Here is a 17595-nt window from a genome sequence, read left to right on the forward strand (position 1 = left end):
CGTGAACTCTACTTCGACGCGCGCCATCTATCCATCCGTTCTTCTTTCTCTTCTTCTCAGCTTCCATTTTTGCTCCACTCGCACTCTCTCTTCCCGCTTATTACTTATTTTCCAATCGACCCTAAGCGCGCTACAATTTCCCCGAGTTATTCGCCGTCGTCGCCGCATTAACGCGTTCCTTTCCGTCCGGCCGCTCGGCGAAAATAACTTTATTTTCGCCAACGTTCTTCCAAACTCGGATGTTCGTAACGAACGTTGTAATCCGACTCCAAAGCGGTTCGAGGAGACGCAAGAAAGGAGGTAACGTCTTTGTCGGCAAATCCCTCTTGATCTTAAATCTCAGGTACGAATGTAACCATGGTAATCGTATTCCGTGCGGTGCGAACGCACCCTCGGAATCATCGGGGTCTTATCCCGCATCTGCGAGCGAGTCGCCCGCCGTGGGGCTAGGTAGGAACGCCTTGCCCGTTTACTACCCTTTTGCCTTATCTCGCGCTCTACGAGAAAGCCCTCTTTAGCCCGATGCTTCCCTTCGTTCCAGTCTCGAAACAATACGCTTTAAAAAGATATCAAAGATTTTAGCGGCTCGGAGGGACGAGGAGATCGCGACTATTAGAGGGGAACCAAGGGCTCGCTATTATTTCGAAACACGGCGACGCCATTTTTTCTCTTTTCAATTTTGTAGTCGGCGAACGGGGTCCTGTTAACGCGCGTAAAAGGGCCGAGAAACTTTGCGAAGGAATTACACGCGTGATCGTAGCGAGAGACGAGTCGCTGAAAGCCGAGTTTTCGAAAGCTGCACGCTTGATTAGGAAAGTTTTCGAATCAGCGAGAGCTCGCACCTCGTCGTCGCAGCTTCGATAGAATTAGTTTTTCGGTCGCGGCGGCGAGACCTTCCGTTACCTGTTTAATAACGAATAATAACGTCGTTTCGCGCCGATCGAGGTCGTTGCCCTTCGAACGGCTTATCGAACTCTGTGACGGTTTTTTTTTTTTTTTTTTTCAAATTTTATCTTCGCTTCGATCGATCGAGCCAAAGAGATAAGGGGAGGGGAAAGGCCGCGCTTGGTCGTTCGGGGCTACGACGTTAAAGGGAGATCGTAAAGCGGACGGTGAGATTCGTTCGCATCGAAAGTGGCCTCGATCTCTGATTCGGGAAATACGAAATTACCGAGGATAAAGAGAGTATCCACGTAGGACGGTACCCCTTTCCTACGCGTAGGTATTTGCGAGCATTGTTTGCCGTTGAGAGCTCGAATTACGGTCCTGCCGAGTCAGGGTACCGTTTTTACGAGATTAACGGCAGTCGAAAGCGTCTTACCCTTCGATCGAGATAATCAGGGTTCGAGTTTTTTTTTGTCCGAGTTTAGTTACGACTAATTATCCGGGAGGGGTTGCCTCGTTCCTTACGTCCCATATCAAGACTCTTCGAGAGCGCAATCAGAGGCGAAGGTCGCGTTACTTTTCCAAACTATTTTCAGCCACGAAACTTTGTTCACAGATCCTCGCGTGGACAGGAAAGTTTCTTCGCGAGGCCGACTAGACGCGACGAGAAAGAGCGCCGTCGGGAGGAGGAATGGCGGCAATTAAACGAATTAGGCGAGATTCGAACGAATTCTTCTCGCGCGGCGGCTCTTTGCGACCGCACGGCAGGATAGGAATCAAAGTCACGAGAAAAGGAGTAGTCGCCGTGCGTTCGATCGATATATATCGGATTACAAATTGCACGCTCCGAAAAGTTGGCGAAATCTGGCATGGCGGGCAATCCTTTCGGAGCTCTCCAATCCGCTTAACTTTGCAGATTTCGACGTCGGAACATATTGGATCGAGAGCTTATATCTAGGAAATCGCGTTATGCATCCGCATCGAGCTATCGATAATCTCGCTCGAGGGGCTTGATAACGCGTAGGGGGTTGTTGCTTTCGATCTTTCTCGTCGGCTCGTTCGTAAATATCGGGAAAGGGTTTTTCGAATTACTCAAGGAGGAAAGTAACGTGAAGCGTTCGCGGGTCGAAGATTCGGGGAACGATCTCGCGAAGAGGATTAAATTACAAGCGTAAAATCGAATGAAAGTCGAAACGCATTAGCATAATTGCGTGGAGTGGAAGGGAGGGAGGGTGGCGTGGGTAGTTTCGCAAGGAAATCGGTAAAGGTGAGAAGGGGCGCGGGGCGTACCCGGTACCGTCGCGCCGAGACACACCTGGGTATCGTTAAAAGGACCATTTGCGGCCTCGTCCTGCGCCCCGTCGCCCGATCATCTCTCTCTGGAATTCTTATTTATGCTTTTAATGCGTTTAACGGCACGCTCCCTCGTCTCTACTGCGTCTGCGGAGATAGCTCGGCATAGCGCTTTTTCACCTTATCGTCCTCTCTCGACTTTCTTCGTTCTGCTCAGGCATTAAGGCCGCGTTAAGGCCGCGTCCTCGAAACGTCCGCTCCCGAGCAACGGCTCCACCCAGATTGTCGTTCGGCCCGTCGTTCCGACGATCGATCAGCCCTTGATTCTTCCTTAATTACGCTCTCGCTTCTAATTTTATACCTTTCTCGACCTCGCGCGCCACTTTTCCACATCTCGCACATTTCGGTGAAAACTGTGTCGCGATTTCGCCGAGTAAATTGAAATCTCTCGGAAAGATGGGGGCTACGCGTCGGTGCGAACGACGGCTCGTTCGCACGATATCGTTCGAGCGGAAAGGCCCCCGTGAGATCTCTTCTCTCTCTTCATCCGGTCGAACGACGGAACAAAAGAAAAAAGAAACTCGGCTAACGAGCACGCACGCTATTTGTTCGATTCGGCGCTTACGTGGATCCGAGTCGACGAGAAAAAAGGAAGGAGGGCCGACTCTTTGGGGAAGAGTCGAACGGAAGCCTCTCGTCTCGTGAAATTCTAGGGATTTAACTTTGCCCGTCGCTGGTTCGCGATTCGCGAGGGGAATAGCCTCGATCGTGGCCGTTGCCTTTTGGTCCGACCGTATTTTTCTATCCATTGCGAAGAGACGGTATCGAGTCTCTTCGTCCTTGATAAATCGAACAATATTATCTTGTTTATCCGCACCAACGCGAGGAAATAAAACGGACGTATATATACATATATATATACGTACGCGCGCGAGTTTCAAGGGCACTTTTTGCATCCTCGTCGTACTCTCGGTCTTTGTCGACGATTCCACGTGCAAACGATATTGCGCATTTTGGAAATGAGAGAGAGAGAGAGAGAACGTCTAGCCGCGTCCAATATCTAGCATCGGCAAGAATCTTTTGAGGGGATAAATTTTATTTGCTTTGTACTCGACGTAGACGCGCGATACGACGGGAGATATTGGGTCGATCGAAAGAGCTTCGAGACCGGCCAAAGGCACGGCTCGTATTCGAAATAACGAAACGCGATCGAATAACGAGCTGCCTTCGTTACCTCTTCCAAGCGCTGAGATAAGGAACGGTTGTTCTTTGAACGACGCGAGAAAAGAGAAGGGAAAGAAAAAAAAAGAGAAAGGGCTAGAGCGCGTCCAAACGCTCGCAAGAATTCTCGCCGGCTTTCAAGAGCGGGTAATTGCTTTTAAAATTTCAACCAAGTGGCTTCCTACCGCGAAGAAAAATTCATTCCAGCGGTGGTAGCACTCTACGAGACGCGTTATAATGCTTCGCGCGCCTATTAGACGCTTTTAAAGTCTCGCACCTGCTATAACTCGGCGATTCTCCCTCAAGAATCGTTTTTTATCGACGCAACGAACGTCTCTCGCCAACAAAAATAACGTCGTTTCGTTCGATCTCAATCTCGCTCGATTTTGGAACATTTGTCACGTTACGTAAGCGTATCGTTTTTGCGTCCAGAACGAATAAGTCGTTCGAATTATTCCAACGATCGTACGAGTTGGTATGCTAAAACATCAATATATATTCAAATTTTCGCGAATAAAGGAGAGGGTAAAAGCTTCGAGGCACCGTAAAGATATACCGCAGCTTTAATAAGATAGCCTCGACCTTTTCCGAAAGAAGGCTATCTCCGGTTCTCGCATGCACGCACGGAACCCGAGCGTACCCTTCTTCTTTTCTCCGTCTCCCTCTGTGCGCGCGTGCAGAACGTCGTCGTGCGAATTATCGCGCAAGATCGTTAACCGTACCGCGCGATGCTCGACCAACTCGTGCAAAAAGCCGACAAAGAAGGAAAACCAAGGGAGGTGCGAGAAAAAGAGAAACGAATGGTCCGGAGAGAGAAAGACGGAGATCGCGATGTAGTGCCATCGAAAAACGTTTAACGACCTAGTTCTCTTTTCTCTCCGTCTCTCTTCCTCGTCTCGGTTTTTTCCCGTCCCGTATAGTCCAAGATTCTCATCTGGAAGCTCGCTTTACGACCGTTACGTCTTCGACTTGACGCGTGCAGGAAATAGGAAGCGAGCCGTTTTTAGACCACGGATTCCGCGAAATGGCGCAAGATTACGTCGTTTTTCAACTAATTGTATTAAAGCGGACAATATCTCGTACGGTATCACGTTAATCGAGCTCGAGGTTATTTCTAGAAACGTGTAAAGACTCTGATAGGTACGGAACAGGGTGATTTCGAGACTTGCCACGAGATCGAACGGATAAGAAAAACGGAAGGCGGAAATCCAGTTAGCAACAAAATTCATCGTCGCTCGGCTATTAACGGCCGGCTACTAGCGGTAGGAGCAGGAGGAGGAGGAGTGGTAGGCGAGTACAGCAGAGAGACAGAGAGAGAGAGCGGAGTCGCGCGTTTCGCCTCGGCGGAGCCCCGAGCTCGAGCTTTTCAGATTTTCCGCTCCCGTACTCCTTTCCAGCAGGCAGCCAGCCAGTTTTTAGTGCTCTTTTCTTCGTCGCGACAGTCATCGTGTGGTGCCATTCGTTGCAGCCCGTCACCACCAGCTTCGCGTAGCGTATACTATACGCCGCCGCCTTTCACAAAATTACATTTTAATTCGAAACCGGACGACCTCGTAATCCAACCGGACGACTCTCTCAGAAGCGTAAAACGCATCTCCCCCGATTCTTCTCCGCGCGGGAGAGCCCGCGACAAAATTCCATCCTCCTTTTGCCTCCGTTCCTCGCGCTTCGGATTTACGTTTACCGCTCGATACCTTTATAATACGCGTCGCCTCGCGTTTTCATCGCGAACGCGCGCAACGAAGGAAGAATATAATTATACCGGATCCCGGATGGCCTCTTATCTGGTCCGTCCAGAGTCGGATGTAACTACTTATCGCGCTGGACGTCGCGCATCGTAAATCACAAGGAACGAGCGAGCGTACGTGCTAATGAACCGCTTTTGTTTCGAAAAGAACCATTTACGAGTCTTCTTCTCCTTCTCCCTCTCCTTCTCCCTATTCTATTGCGCGAAGAGGAGAAGAGAAAAGGAGAAAAATAATCCTTCGAGGAGGAGATTTACGGTCGAACGAAAGCAGCGCGACGGTGGCACCGGCAGCTGGGCGAAAAGAGAGAAATCGCGTCTCGTCTCGAAACACTTGCTCGCTTCTATCCGCAAAGATATACGCCTATCTCGTTCGTTAATTTCCAGTAGCAGCTTGTTAGACGCAGCTTCCTAACGTACGTCGCATCTAGGACGAGGCGTTTCGTAGGGGCACGAAAAAAGCCCGATAAGACACACCGTTAATTTGTCGTAAGTTATTGTTAGTCGCGCGATCTCTGACCATTTACGGTTACGCGAACGTGGACGTTTAAATGCCATTGGAAACCGGTTCGCGGGCATAGCGCTCGAAAGACGTACGGTATTGTAAAATATACATACGTACCTGCGTACCTACGCGCGGTTCCGTGTGCCTCGAAGCGGTTAGAGGATTTAACGTGGAAGCCCGCCGATCTTACAAAGGTGACACGTATCAATCGCATTAATTTCGTCGAATCGATTAACGCGAGAGGACGATACACTCGAACGATTCCAAGCACGAACTCGATATTCCTCGATGGAGACGTGCTACCGTTGGGACGAGACATATTTGGCACGTCCTGTATTGTCGTCGGACGATCTTTGATTAATCTTTGATTAGCTACTTCCCGTCCTGTCTAGCATCTTAATACGCGAATCCCCACTAGGGACCGTTGTACTTTGATTTTGCACGAGGTAATCCGTGCTTTTCAGCCCTCCAATTTATTCGCATTCTTTCCATTATCTCGGATTATTATTCCGAGAGTTCTCTCTCGCGCTGAAAACTCTAATCTTCGTATTAACTTCATTAAGTCTTTCGCGGCTATAAAAGTTACAACTTTATACTCGGTCGGAGCTCATTAAGAGTCCTTCTATCTTCGAAACTATCTAAGCCATCCTACGCTCGTTCGGCTCGTCGAGGTGCCTGCGCGTATTACTCGGAGCAACTAATTCCGATCGAATTCCAAATTCCATCTCTCCGTCTCTCTTCCACGAGAGCGTTAAATCGTGGAAAAAGCGGTTATAGGCGAGACGATCGGCGCGAGCGTAGCTTCAGACCTATACTTGACGAAAATGAAATAAAAAAGTGGAAAGCAAAGAGCGGTCCGGGGGATAGATACAAGGGCCGTGGAATCGAATTAAAATTGCGAAGAGCTTTTAAAGTAACACGCGGAGAGAGAGAGAGCGAGAGAGAGAGAGAGAGAGAGAGAGAGAGAGAGAGAGAGAGAGAGAGAGCGAGAGAGAGCGAGAGGAGCTCTGGCAATTTTCTTCTAGCCTTTTTCCTGCCACAATTAAATCTCCTCGGGTACTCTCGTGAAATTGAAACGAAACGTGCGTATACATTCGTGCACAAACGTATGCAGATACGTTAGCGCGTGGAACGCCATGAAACGAATTCCATAAAAGCGTCGTATTTCACGGTATACGCGCCAAGTATAAATCATGTGGCGTGTCGTTTGTCGCGGAATCACGTGCATAAATACGATTCGTACTACGGTAGATATTTCCCAAGACTCTTATGTCGAAGTTTATGGAATCTCGTTATATCTATGGTTCTCTTCGCGCGTTGCGAGCTGAAACGCTCGACGTACCGTAAACGGCTGCGCGCTGGCTACTACACCTGTCGCCTTCTCGAGACTTTCGCACGAAACGAAACGCGCCGTCGCTTTGTTCCTCTTGTCGTTGTATGCGTTTCGCGCATCGTTTCGAAACTGCGAGTAACTCTATTCGCTTTAAAGTCGAATTCGAACGTCGAACGTTGAGTACCCTTCTCGACTTTGGAAACTTTACCGTACAATTCGTCTAAGCACACACCGAACTTGTTACGGGAAAGGAGTGTGCGAGAAAATACTCGGGCGTCTGTGTTTAAATACGCCCTGTATACGAGATAAATAAACGAGACGAATCCTCGGCTTTCGTTCGCGTTTCGGACGAATAAAGAAAAGTTGAACGCGTAACGTTGCGTCGAAATCAAGGTTCTTTTCAGAAACGACATTATAATACGCGAGCGTCTCGAGGAGCAAGTGGCTACTTTGTCTCGCGTTATGCCAGACGAGAGGGGAGAAAGGGAAAAGGCGATAGAGACGGAAGGTCAGGACGGGGTTGAGTCGCGTCGAAGGAAGAGAAAGAGAAAGAAGAAGCTCTTCCTACGGTCTTCTTTCGATTTGTCACTACGTTACGCTCGGATATGCGCGCGCGCACGGAAACGACATGCATATGCATTCGGAGAGTCGCGAGTGGTGCACCGACACGACGAGAGGTGGATTAAAATGAAAGAAGAGGGTAAATTGAAGAAGTCTCGAGGGGATGCACCGAGAGTGGGAAAAGCACCCTGCGGCTTGCACGTTGCCATCCGCCTGTGACAGCTCGGGTCTTGGGGGATTTTTCTGACAAATATCGGAGCTCGTAGGAGGTCTAGCCGGAGAGGAAGGATCCTCCTCCTCCTCCTCCTCCTCCTCGCGTCGTCAGCAAATCTCAGACTTTTCTCTTTCTCTTTCATGCGTTAAAAAAATTCGACGTTATTTTGACGTTCGATTTTGTTCGGTCTTACGCCTTTAACTACGTACCACTGTATATAGTACACGCACGTATATACCGCATGGTCCACTTTCGATCCGAACCGGTTCCCACGAATTTGGCTCTTTTCCAACGTAATTGTTACGTCGAAAACGAGTTTCTCGTTCGGTTGATACGTTTAATTACACGTAAACCCATTTTTATTATATTCTTTCCTCTCTCTCCCTCTCGTGCTCTCTCTGCAAAAGTTCGAAAAAGGAATTTTCGATGCAGCGAAAAAGGATCGTAACCCAAATCCGAATAGAAATGGGATGAAAGGTACTTTGGGAAAGTATCGATTAGATTTACATCGGTTTTTGTAGAGCAGCGATTCGTTGACGCAATCAACGAGTCAACTTCGAACGGGGGTAACAAAGCGTCGAGCTTCGTCTCCTCTTCTTTGGGGAATATAAGCGTAGAATAATATCTACTGGTCTCAGGTCGCCTAGCTGTTCGAGGTTCGTGCATTCCGTGTGTCGTTCGAGAGCGTCGTAAATAACATTTCCCACATTCTGGGCGTCCAGCGAGTTAATGCGACCCCCACCTTTTCTCCTGCACTCCCTCCCCTCTTCCTCTCTATCTCTCTTGCAACGCGGCACTAACCTCCAAACTAACTAACTTAATTAGGCTGGCACCGACCGGCCACTTAACTTCATCAGCGCAACGCCGTTGATCCGCGCATACTGCGAGTAACCCGAGGCAACGCTTCTCGCATTGTTTCTGCGACGTCGCTCGCTTGTATTCGGCCCTTTCCTTTCGCTTTATCATAGAAAAGCCCTCGAGGGCGGAGGTCCTCCAGTCGGCAAAAAAAATCTCCTCGGAAAAGGAGAGCTCTTAAGCGTTTTTACTTCTAAATATCTAACGTTCGAGCATTTTTACGTAGACTCGAAGCGATCGATTCGATCGACGCGACGGAGTATCCTCCCGAGGATACGACCGCTTTCATAAACGATCGATTCGAACCATGATGCGAGAAATATTATTTTTCCTTTCTGCGGTTCGAAAGGGGTGAGAACTGGCTTATTCGCTGGGCCGACGGGAGTCGAGGGTGTATATCTCCGTGAAAGTTCGCGTCCTTCTTCTTCTCCCTCTGCCATAAAGTTTCAGCGATACGAGGGACTCGCGCCGATCTGTCGGCATCCTCGTCGTCTCCATAGCGGCGTGGGATGGAAATCGATGCAACGCGACGCGTGTATGGGAGGGAGAAAAACGTAACGTGGGAACGGGAATATGTAAAAAAAAAAAAAAGGGTTGCTTCTCTTATCTTTTCTCGCGACAGCGTTGTAACCGATCCTTAAGCCTTTTACCGTCCACCCGGATCGGACAATTTATTTTCACCAGTTCGCTACGAGGAAGAAAAGTACGGCATTGTCGAGTAAAGCGCGAGCCACGCCGTTGCTTTATACGCGGCCATTTCGAGAACACGAAATAGTCGCTGTGCTGCGTCAGGGTTGAATGGACGACGTCGTACGCGAAAAGAGACGACAACGGGCGGTATCCGCGCGTCCCTCTCGCAGAGCTCTTTTCGACGACGCAACGTACCGAACTCGTAAAAGCTCCAGGAGCTTTTGAAAGCCGCGCGCTTAAAGCCCGACGCCACCGTTTGCGCGTATATTTCGGTACGTGTGTATACACACTCGACTTCGTGCATCCGATACTTTGTTCGGGAGAACGCGAACGCGTAGCTACGGGAGAAATAGTCCTTATTTTCTGCGCAACTCCAGCAAAGATCGCTGCTCCGAAATGACGAGAATAAAGACTAGAGAGTCGCAGAGATAAAGAGAGAATTATTTGTCACGTGGGTAGACGAGACCGCACGGATAAAGGTACATCCGTCGAGAGAACTGGCAAATGATCGCGTATCTATCTAGATAGCGGTCGTCTAGTTTTCTCTCCCGTTCGAATCGTCGACGTCGTTTCCATCGAACGTTCGATTATTAAGCGAAACGCGGCACTACTTGGGATAGCGATCGATGGACGGAACGTCTCGTTTAATCTCGATCGTACCGTGGTTACGAGCTTGATTATTTAATTAATCAAATCGGTCGGACCAACGAGTTTAATCGAAAAGTTTTCCAAGTTCGATCGAACGACCGATAATCTGTGAAGTACCGACCGACGAGAACCTGCGAGCTAATGCATCACTCGCTACCGTTGGCGGTAGATAATCCGTCAAGGCACGAGGTGAAAAAACTGTTGGGACATTTTTATTATCTCGCTTGGGTCACGCGATCGTCCCGTCTGAATCACCCGCCCAACGTCTACGTATATACTTTCGATCGGCCGACGAGATTCGGCCTTTTCTTATTAACGAATAGGCGCGCGATTAGAAACGCGCTAATCGCGCGACGCATCTTTCGTTGGAAGGAAAGTGTAACGAAAGGTGATGGAACTCGGTCAGACGAGTCTTGGCGGAGAGGGAGAGAAACGATGAAAAAAAAGGTGGAGAGCCGAGGAACGGGGAAAGGGCAAAGGATTGCTCTCTCGAGTTAAGTAGTTGGCTCGGGAGAAGCGGTTTCGATTAGCCAGCTCGTTGAATTCGCTCGTCCACGAGAGCGACGGATGACGTCGTTCGAGGAGTCCTGCGAGGATTCCGAACGTTCCATTCGACTCACCGGAATGCTACGGACCTTCGCTTAAATCGCAAGTGCCTCGCGAAGGTCCGGACTACGATCGGGTGGGATTCGCACGACGACCTCCTTCGTTCGGCTATTATCCAAGTTTTCGATAGGGAAGAAAGAGAGAGAGAGAAATTCAAATATTCTCGCGTTGATCGGAGAAGGGAGAGAATTTTATAGAGAGATTCAATTACCCTTTTGCCTTTTGCTTTCAGAGCAATAAAGCCCGACGATCGTCGTGCAAAAAGGACGAAGCGAGGAAAGCGAAGGGAAGCGCGCAGCAGTCTCGAGAGCTCGCAGGGCGTAGGACGAGGCCACCGTAGTCGCCGTCGCCGTCGTAAAGAGAAAGGGTGAGTTCTCGAATTCACGGAGGCGTCGTAAAAAAGTAAAAAGGCCAAAGTTGAAATCGTGGCTGCGGAAGAAACGCGTCTAACAAACTCTAACAGAATTTCGCTTGCGACGTGCTCGGCCCTCTTGGTCCCAGCAACGGGCGAAGACGAGGAAACGTGTTTGCTCGTGGCTTACTCCTTTCTTCCTTCCTTCCCGCATTCGCCGCGTCGGTAAATACCAAGTCTCTTTTCTCTCGGAGTTCTCTCGATCCGGCCGAGTCCCAATTTTTACCGGGCAAAGACGAGAGACTCGGTCGATTGCCGACATAGAGAGGGAGAGAGAGAGAGAGAGAGAGAGAAAAGCATTCGTTTTTCGATCCGCGTAACCCGTGCAGCCGTGGTGCTGAAAATCCGCTCTCTTCGATTCGCTCGAAATATATCTCGATGTCCTAGAAGCGCCATTACGTTCTAACGAGAAAAGTGTCACGATTCACGCATAATGCCGATTCCAACGTGGGAGAGGAAAGCGAAGAAATCGGATACGATCTACCGGTGGCGTTGCCGGGGCAACGAGCAGCCTCATCGGCACGTACCGTGGATAGGACTTCTCTCCTTCCTCCATCTATCTCTTTTTCTCTCTTTCGCTATGTGAATGCAACCAACAACGTTGACTCTCTTTCTCTCGTGCCATTGACGATACTCGCGTGCTCTCTCGTAGTCGTCGTTGAACACCGCTACGGCTCGTCTTTGTTCCGGTGTCTGGGCCGACAGTGAGTATCAAAGTCTCCGTATCTAATAATAAACGAACGGCATTGTTAGAAAATGGGTCGAGTAACTTTGCGCTTATATGCGAGATACGATGTCATCCCACGTAAACGCGCCTCTGTGTACGTGTATCGGTACTCTTGCTTGTATCGATGATCGACGTTTATACGTCTCTCTCTCTCTCTCTTTCTCTCTCTATGGAATAGAATAGATTACGTAATATCTTCTTCGTGACGTTGCGTATCGATACGAAGGAATCGTCCCTTTGTTGGTCTTCCTTTTCTTTGCTCGCGTCGTTCGTTTTTCTTTTCTTTTTTCTTTTTTCTTTTTTTATGTTTCGAACGATATACGAAAGAAACGTTCTTCTCTCTCTTGCCAAGAATTCAACACGGTCAAGATATACGTATATATCCCTTGCATTTTTCTTTTAACGCGACGGAAACGTTTACGTAGAATCACGAGAAGAGGAAGGACAAACGACGAGGAGGAAAGAGAAGAAAAACGGGCCAAACTATGTTTACCTTTCGTGACTCGAGGACAGTTCTCGTTTCTTGTCTTTTACACACGAGTAGCGTGTTTGTGCGTTGTACACCGCAGAAGTGACGATACGTTAACGATGTATTAGCCTCGACGCGTGCGTCATTTCATTGCGTTTAACACCGACCGCGGCAGCTGGCTCTTCGTTCGAGAGCTTTCCCAAATAAGCTTTCCCCTTCGACTTTCGAAAGCTCCGGCCTGAAATCAGCCAAGAGCCGAAACATGACGTAACTTTTCTTTCCTCGCAACGCGCGCGCTCTTTAAAATTCTCCCACGCTCGAGCCGTCGGGAGAAAATTCGTATAGTCGATCGGAGTAAAAACGCCTCTTCGAATTGCATTCTTTCATTTCGTTTTTCGCTCGATGAAAACGGTCGAATGGACGTTTCGAAGAGAGGAAGCCTTCTTTCCTTCGTTTCTATTACAACGTATCGGATCCGGTCTCGCTAAATTCGTTCTCATCAAAGACGACGTCTTTACGACTCCTTGTTCGTTCGCCGACATGAGACTCCCGCGGTAAACCGACGCACCGAAAATTTATCGTTCCGCTTCCTCGAGACGCGGTTTTGCGGTTCGTCACACCTGGTTACATGTCGTATGCGTGGCTCGATTTTTGTTCAACGCCGTGAATACGAAAATTTATTACCCGAGTTTCTCGACAGTCGGATAGGTGGATTTGCACGAAACTGCCTGCAAAGGTAAGTTTTCTCATTTAACAAAGGTAGACCGAGTAAACTGCAGCTGCTGCTACTTCCCTAATTTATTAGCAACGTACACGTTTCCGCGTGTACGGACTCGGCTGCGCGCAAACGTTCCTTTTTTTTTACGGCGCTTCTCGCGAGACTAGGAAAGGAGAAAGAAGGAAAGGTCCGATTCGTGCCCGACGGATTCATCGATTTCTTAACGATCTGCGAGGAAGAAGTGCGTCGCGAATGTTGCCGTAAGTGGTAAGAGCCGATTATCGGTCAGACGCCGCCGTTGTCCGTGATCAATTTCTAGCGTTGGTAAAGAAGAAAGCTGCGAGCGTCGATAACGAGAGCAAGTCTCCGAACGAGAACCGTAAACGAGTTCTCTCCGGGCGCGATTTAACGCGAGCGTGTTTCGTCGGCGGTCGCATCGTCGTTAATTCAAGCCGAGATACGTATCTCGGAGGAAGGCAGGAGACGAAGAAGGAAGGGTTCGACGCTCGAAAAAAGGAAATAACCTCGCGGTAAAGGGACGGAGCGTGAACAATACCGTTGCTCTCTACGTGTTACTCGATAAAATTGCTTCGACCGTCGCACGGTCCGTTCAGTTTGTCCCTCGATCCGTCATTCCGGAGAGAGGAAATTAACCGGACGCGCTGGCATATCGGCAATGAACTGCGCGGACGTTTGCTCGTTTTCTCTCTCCCTCTCTCTCTCTTCTTCATCTTTAGAAAGGGCGCGAACAAACAAAGTCTCGGAAAGCTGGCGATAAGACTCGATACGCGACTCAATGATATCTATGATACGTACGAAATGATGAATGGATGTTGACTCGACGGAAAAAGGCTCGACCTTGCTCGTAATCTCGAATATATTATTTCTATCTCTCGTGCACTCTTCGACGATAGTTCGCGCATACATCGATTTTCTTGTTTTTCTTGCTTCCAGTTTTCGAGTTACGTACTTACCTACCATTTCTTCTCTCCGTGTAAGAGCGCGCTGGATTTATATGACCTACATATATACGTGCGTATATACGCGTGTATATACGTGTACGTGCCTATTCGTATACGGAAAACGTTATAATTCAGGCGGATCCGTATACTATCGCGAAACAAGGTACACCGAGAGAGTCTGTAATCGAACGCTTACATGCGCGTCCGCGCACAACTTGGCTACGTGCTTACCAGCTGTAGAATTATAACCGAGCGTGATACTAATTTCTACAGGCATCCGAGTAAATGCCGGAGCACGAGCGACCGTGTTCGCGGTGCATACGTCGATAGGAGGCTATATTTACTGCCTTTTACTCCGATCGAAGGCCGAATACGGCGCACCTGGTAAGAATATATCTTTCCTTCTCACCCCTCCTCTGTCTCTCTCTCTCTGCAACGCTGTTTAAACGCAAGTTCCATTTGTTTGCACTTTCAAGAAAAATCGACGATCGGTGTATGAAAATTCGGAAAGACAGCTTCGATGAAACGAGTAACGTGGATGAGGGAGGACGTTGGGTCGCCGTTAAAAGGAAATCGAAAATAAAAAATGAAAGGGAGAAAGCGTTTTTCCTGCAAAGCTCTCTCAAGTATTTCGTGCTTTGCGCGTAATTCGACGATGGCTCGTACACGAGACACAACGTTTGTAATTCATGGCTCGTATTCCATCCTGCTAACGGAGTACGAACGGTCTATAAAGTACCTGCGTGTACATACACGCCCGCCCGTGCTACGTATATAGGCACGCGCGTGTTGTTTACCCGCTTCTGCCAATGGTACTCCGTGTCGCGTTCAAGCGCTACAGAATGGGATGCTAATTTCAACGAACGTCAAAGTTAAATGCGAAAATGAGAGGCAAAGCGCGCGACGTTACGAGAAGAAGAAAAAAGAAAGGAAGATGAACGAGAGGGGGAAGGGACGAACGTTTGAAAAATAAATATCTGCTAAATATATATTCGCCCGGAGGAATCGATTATCGTGGCTGAAACGTTTGACGAATTAATCGGTCTGTAGTAAAGTCGGAACAGGCACGTGGACGTGTCGACGATTTTCTGTACGACGTAGGAGAAAAGAAAAATAAAGTGTTTCTCTTGGAAGAAACGGAGCCGGTCGAGTGGCCTCTCTCGGAGTACCTCGACGGGTAGTTTTCTTAAGAGAGCAGCCGGCGCGTAGTCTCTTCTACGTTGGTCGAGGTAACTGGGTAAAAGCGACGTGCCAACGTAACGACGAGACTCGACCCAAAGTCCACGAATTAAAATCGACGACTCCGTTGGTAATCGCAGAAACGAATTATTCTGCGAGCGTGGCGTACAGCTTCTGACGACTGTTAACGACCAACGGGTACCTTCTTATCGATTCTTCGCGAAGCACCGCTAATTTTTTTTTACTTTCATCAGCTTTCTCTTCTTTATTTTAATCGCGTAGTAATGGTCAAGAGCAAGGTTCGAGGAGAGATCTCCCGACGTATGTTTTTCCGTAATACGCTTTCGGGCGTCGCTCGACGTTCCGAACAAATTCGACCAAAAAATATACGATTGGCTGCGAAGCAACAGTTACCGAAGAAACGGTCGGAGCGATGGCTGGAGCGACGAACGTCGTTGCTGACGGAAACAGCAGGACGTTTTCTCGTTCCCCTTTTAGAAGTCTGACGACGAAGCGTAGCATCGATCGGTCGAGAATATAGTCGCTTCTACGAAGAAAACTAGCGCGTCCGGTTAATGGGATCTTTCCGCGCGAGAAATGATCTCGAATTCGACTCCTTTTCGCTTCTTTCGCGCTTTTTTTTTTTCGTTTCCTTAGAGACGAGGAGTCGGAAAGAGCTCATAGAAAATTGCGAGGCGCGTAAATATTAATTACCGAAATTCTGCTGGAGAAGATACTAATCCCCGTAGGTACCTACTAAGCGGAAGTCCGTCTTAAGTTAATATCGTGTCGAGCCTCGAGCGCTCGATGAAATCGTGGGAAGGTTGCGGTGAGAGGAGACGAAGAGAGCCGGCTAAAGCAAGGAATGATTAAAATCTTCTGGCAGGACCTTCCGTAAGACTGGCGCGTCCTACGCTATGGACGAGTAGGCTGTGCAAAGATTATCACCCGACGAATCAATTAAACGGTCCAGTTAACCGGCTAATTGCAAGCCGGATCGAGAAAACGAGGCAATCTTTCGAAAGTGGCCCTCGCCGTGCTCGACGCCGTCTCTGTCTCTCCCTGTCTCTCTCCCTCCCTCTCGCTCCCTTTCTTTCTCGAAGCCTTCCTTTTCAAAGTTCGATGCAAATTCGCATTCGATATCGGCAGAGCTTCGAAAACGCGAGCACCCATTGCACGTAGAATCGTCGAGACGCTCTCGCCCTCGTCCATATCGGTGAAATTTGGAACGCAGTCGAGTGCAACGACATCCAAATGTCTTCTAACGATCCTCTTCTTCCTCCTCCTCCTCCTCCTCCTCCTCCTCCTCCTCATTCTCCAATTCAAACTTCTCTCGTCTTGTTTCGTCATTCTTCGCGATCTTCGACGTGTTTTCAAAGTCAACCTCTCATTTTACTAATGGCCTTCGTTCGACGGCGCGAAAAAAAAGAAAAAGGGAAAAAAGACGGACCGTAATCCGTGCCAAGGAGATTTGTGTACACTTCGTTGAAAAAGACTACCTCTAAAAACTTACGAGTGTACACGGAGCTTTTTCTAAGAGTACAGACCGAACGAAACGTCGCAAACTCGTCGATTTATTTGGATCCTTTTCCCTTCTTATTAATTCTTCTATCTTTTTCTTTCGAGAAATTTGCCGAGAAGAAATTCTCCCGAGTCGTTATAAACCTTCTCCCACCTCCCTTCTTCCCTTTCCCGTCCTTTTCATAAACTTCCGACCACGCCTCTCTTCGTTTCTCCTTCACGCTTCTCTCCCTCGATCTCTATCTTTCTCGAAGATACGGCCAGGCAAAGTAATTTCCAAGTAAATCTTCGAACGAGTCGGGATAAGCCGTCGGGAAGCCAAAAGCGTAAATCCAAGTTAGATCCGATAGCCGAGCGTCCTGCCGGCCAAATTGCCGAGGTGCAATTCGTTTCGGCCGCAGTACCGTCGACGTTGAGATTCACTTTTTTTTCTTCCTCTCCTTTTTATTTCCTTTCCCCTTTCAACTGGGACGAATCCAACTGGAGGAATCTTGGGAAACCTTTTAATTGCGTCTATCGCATTCGCTTTTCGTCTTCGAGCGGCGAATGGCGCCCGACCGCGAGCTGCGTCCTTCTTTAACTTTAACTCTCGATCTAATCGTCTCGCGCGATGGAACGTACGTGGAACTATCCGAGAGCGGTCAAGGGCGTTAGCGAGAAAAGTTGGCAAACGTAACGTAACGGACGAAACGACGAGCTCGTCGCCAATCGGTTGTCCCAAAGACGCGCAGAAGGATACGCGTTCCGTGTATCGATCGCGGCTCGAGAAGGGAACAACGATAAATCGTATCTCGACTCATATTCTCGAACGTCTCTCGCAAATATATTTAACGAAAGATCGACCATTTTCGCTCGTCATCTTCCCTACGAAGCGTCGGAGAGAAAGAAAAGAAAAAAAGAAATAGATTCGCTCGTGGTTCTACGGAGACGTCCTCTCTCCGCTGTCCTCCTCCAAGCGCGAGAGTAAGATAAAAGAGGGAACTTTAATATTAAGTCAATAAACTCTCGCAGGCTTGAATTCGTTTTCGTAATATATTACATCCCGCGAGCTG

At 48.7% G+C, this 17595-nt stretch overlaps 1 protein-coding gene across 8 annotated transcripts in view; it reads left to right on the forward strand.

Annotated features, from left to right (window-relative positions):
• The window catches only part of LOC127062222 (ankyrin repeat domain-containing protein 50-like), a 44402-nt gene that overhangs the window by 15619 nt on the left and 11188 nt on the right, over window positions 1-17595 (forward strand). For 7 of the 8 annotated variants that reach the window (XR_007781089.1, XR_007781090.1, XR_007781091.1 and 4 more), the window contains exon 2: window positions 10788-10922. The exons of the other annotated variant lie outside the window; for it this stretch is intronic. The gene's annotated coding sequence lies outside the window, so the exon portion shown is untranslated. The remainder of the gene's footprint in view (window positions 1-10787; window positions 10923-17595) is intronic. 8 annotated transcript variants of the gene reach the window in all.

The sequence above is a fragment of the Vespula vulgaris genome, chromosome 3, assembly GCF_905475345.1.
Source record: "Vespula vulgaris chromosome 3, iyVesVulg1.1, whole genome shotgun sequence".
NCBI lineage: Eukaryota > Metazoa > Arthropoda > Insecta > Hymenoptera > Vespidae > Vespula > Vespula vulgaris.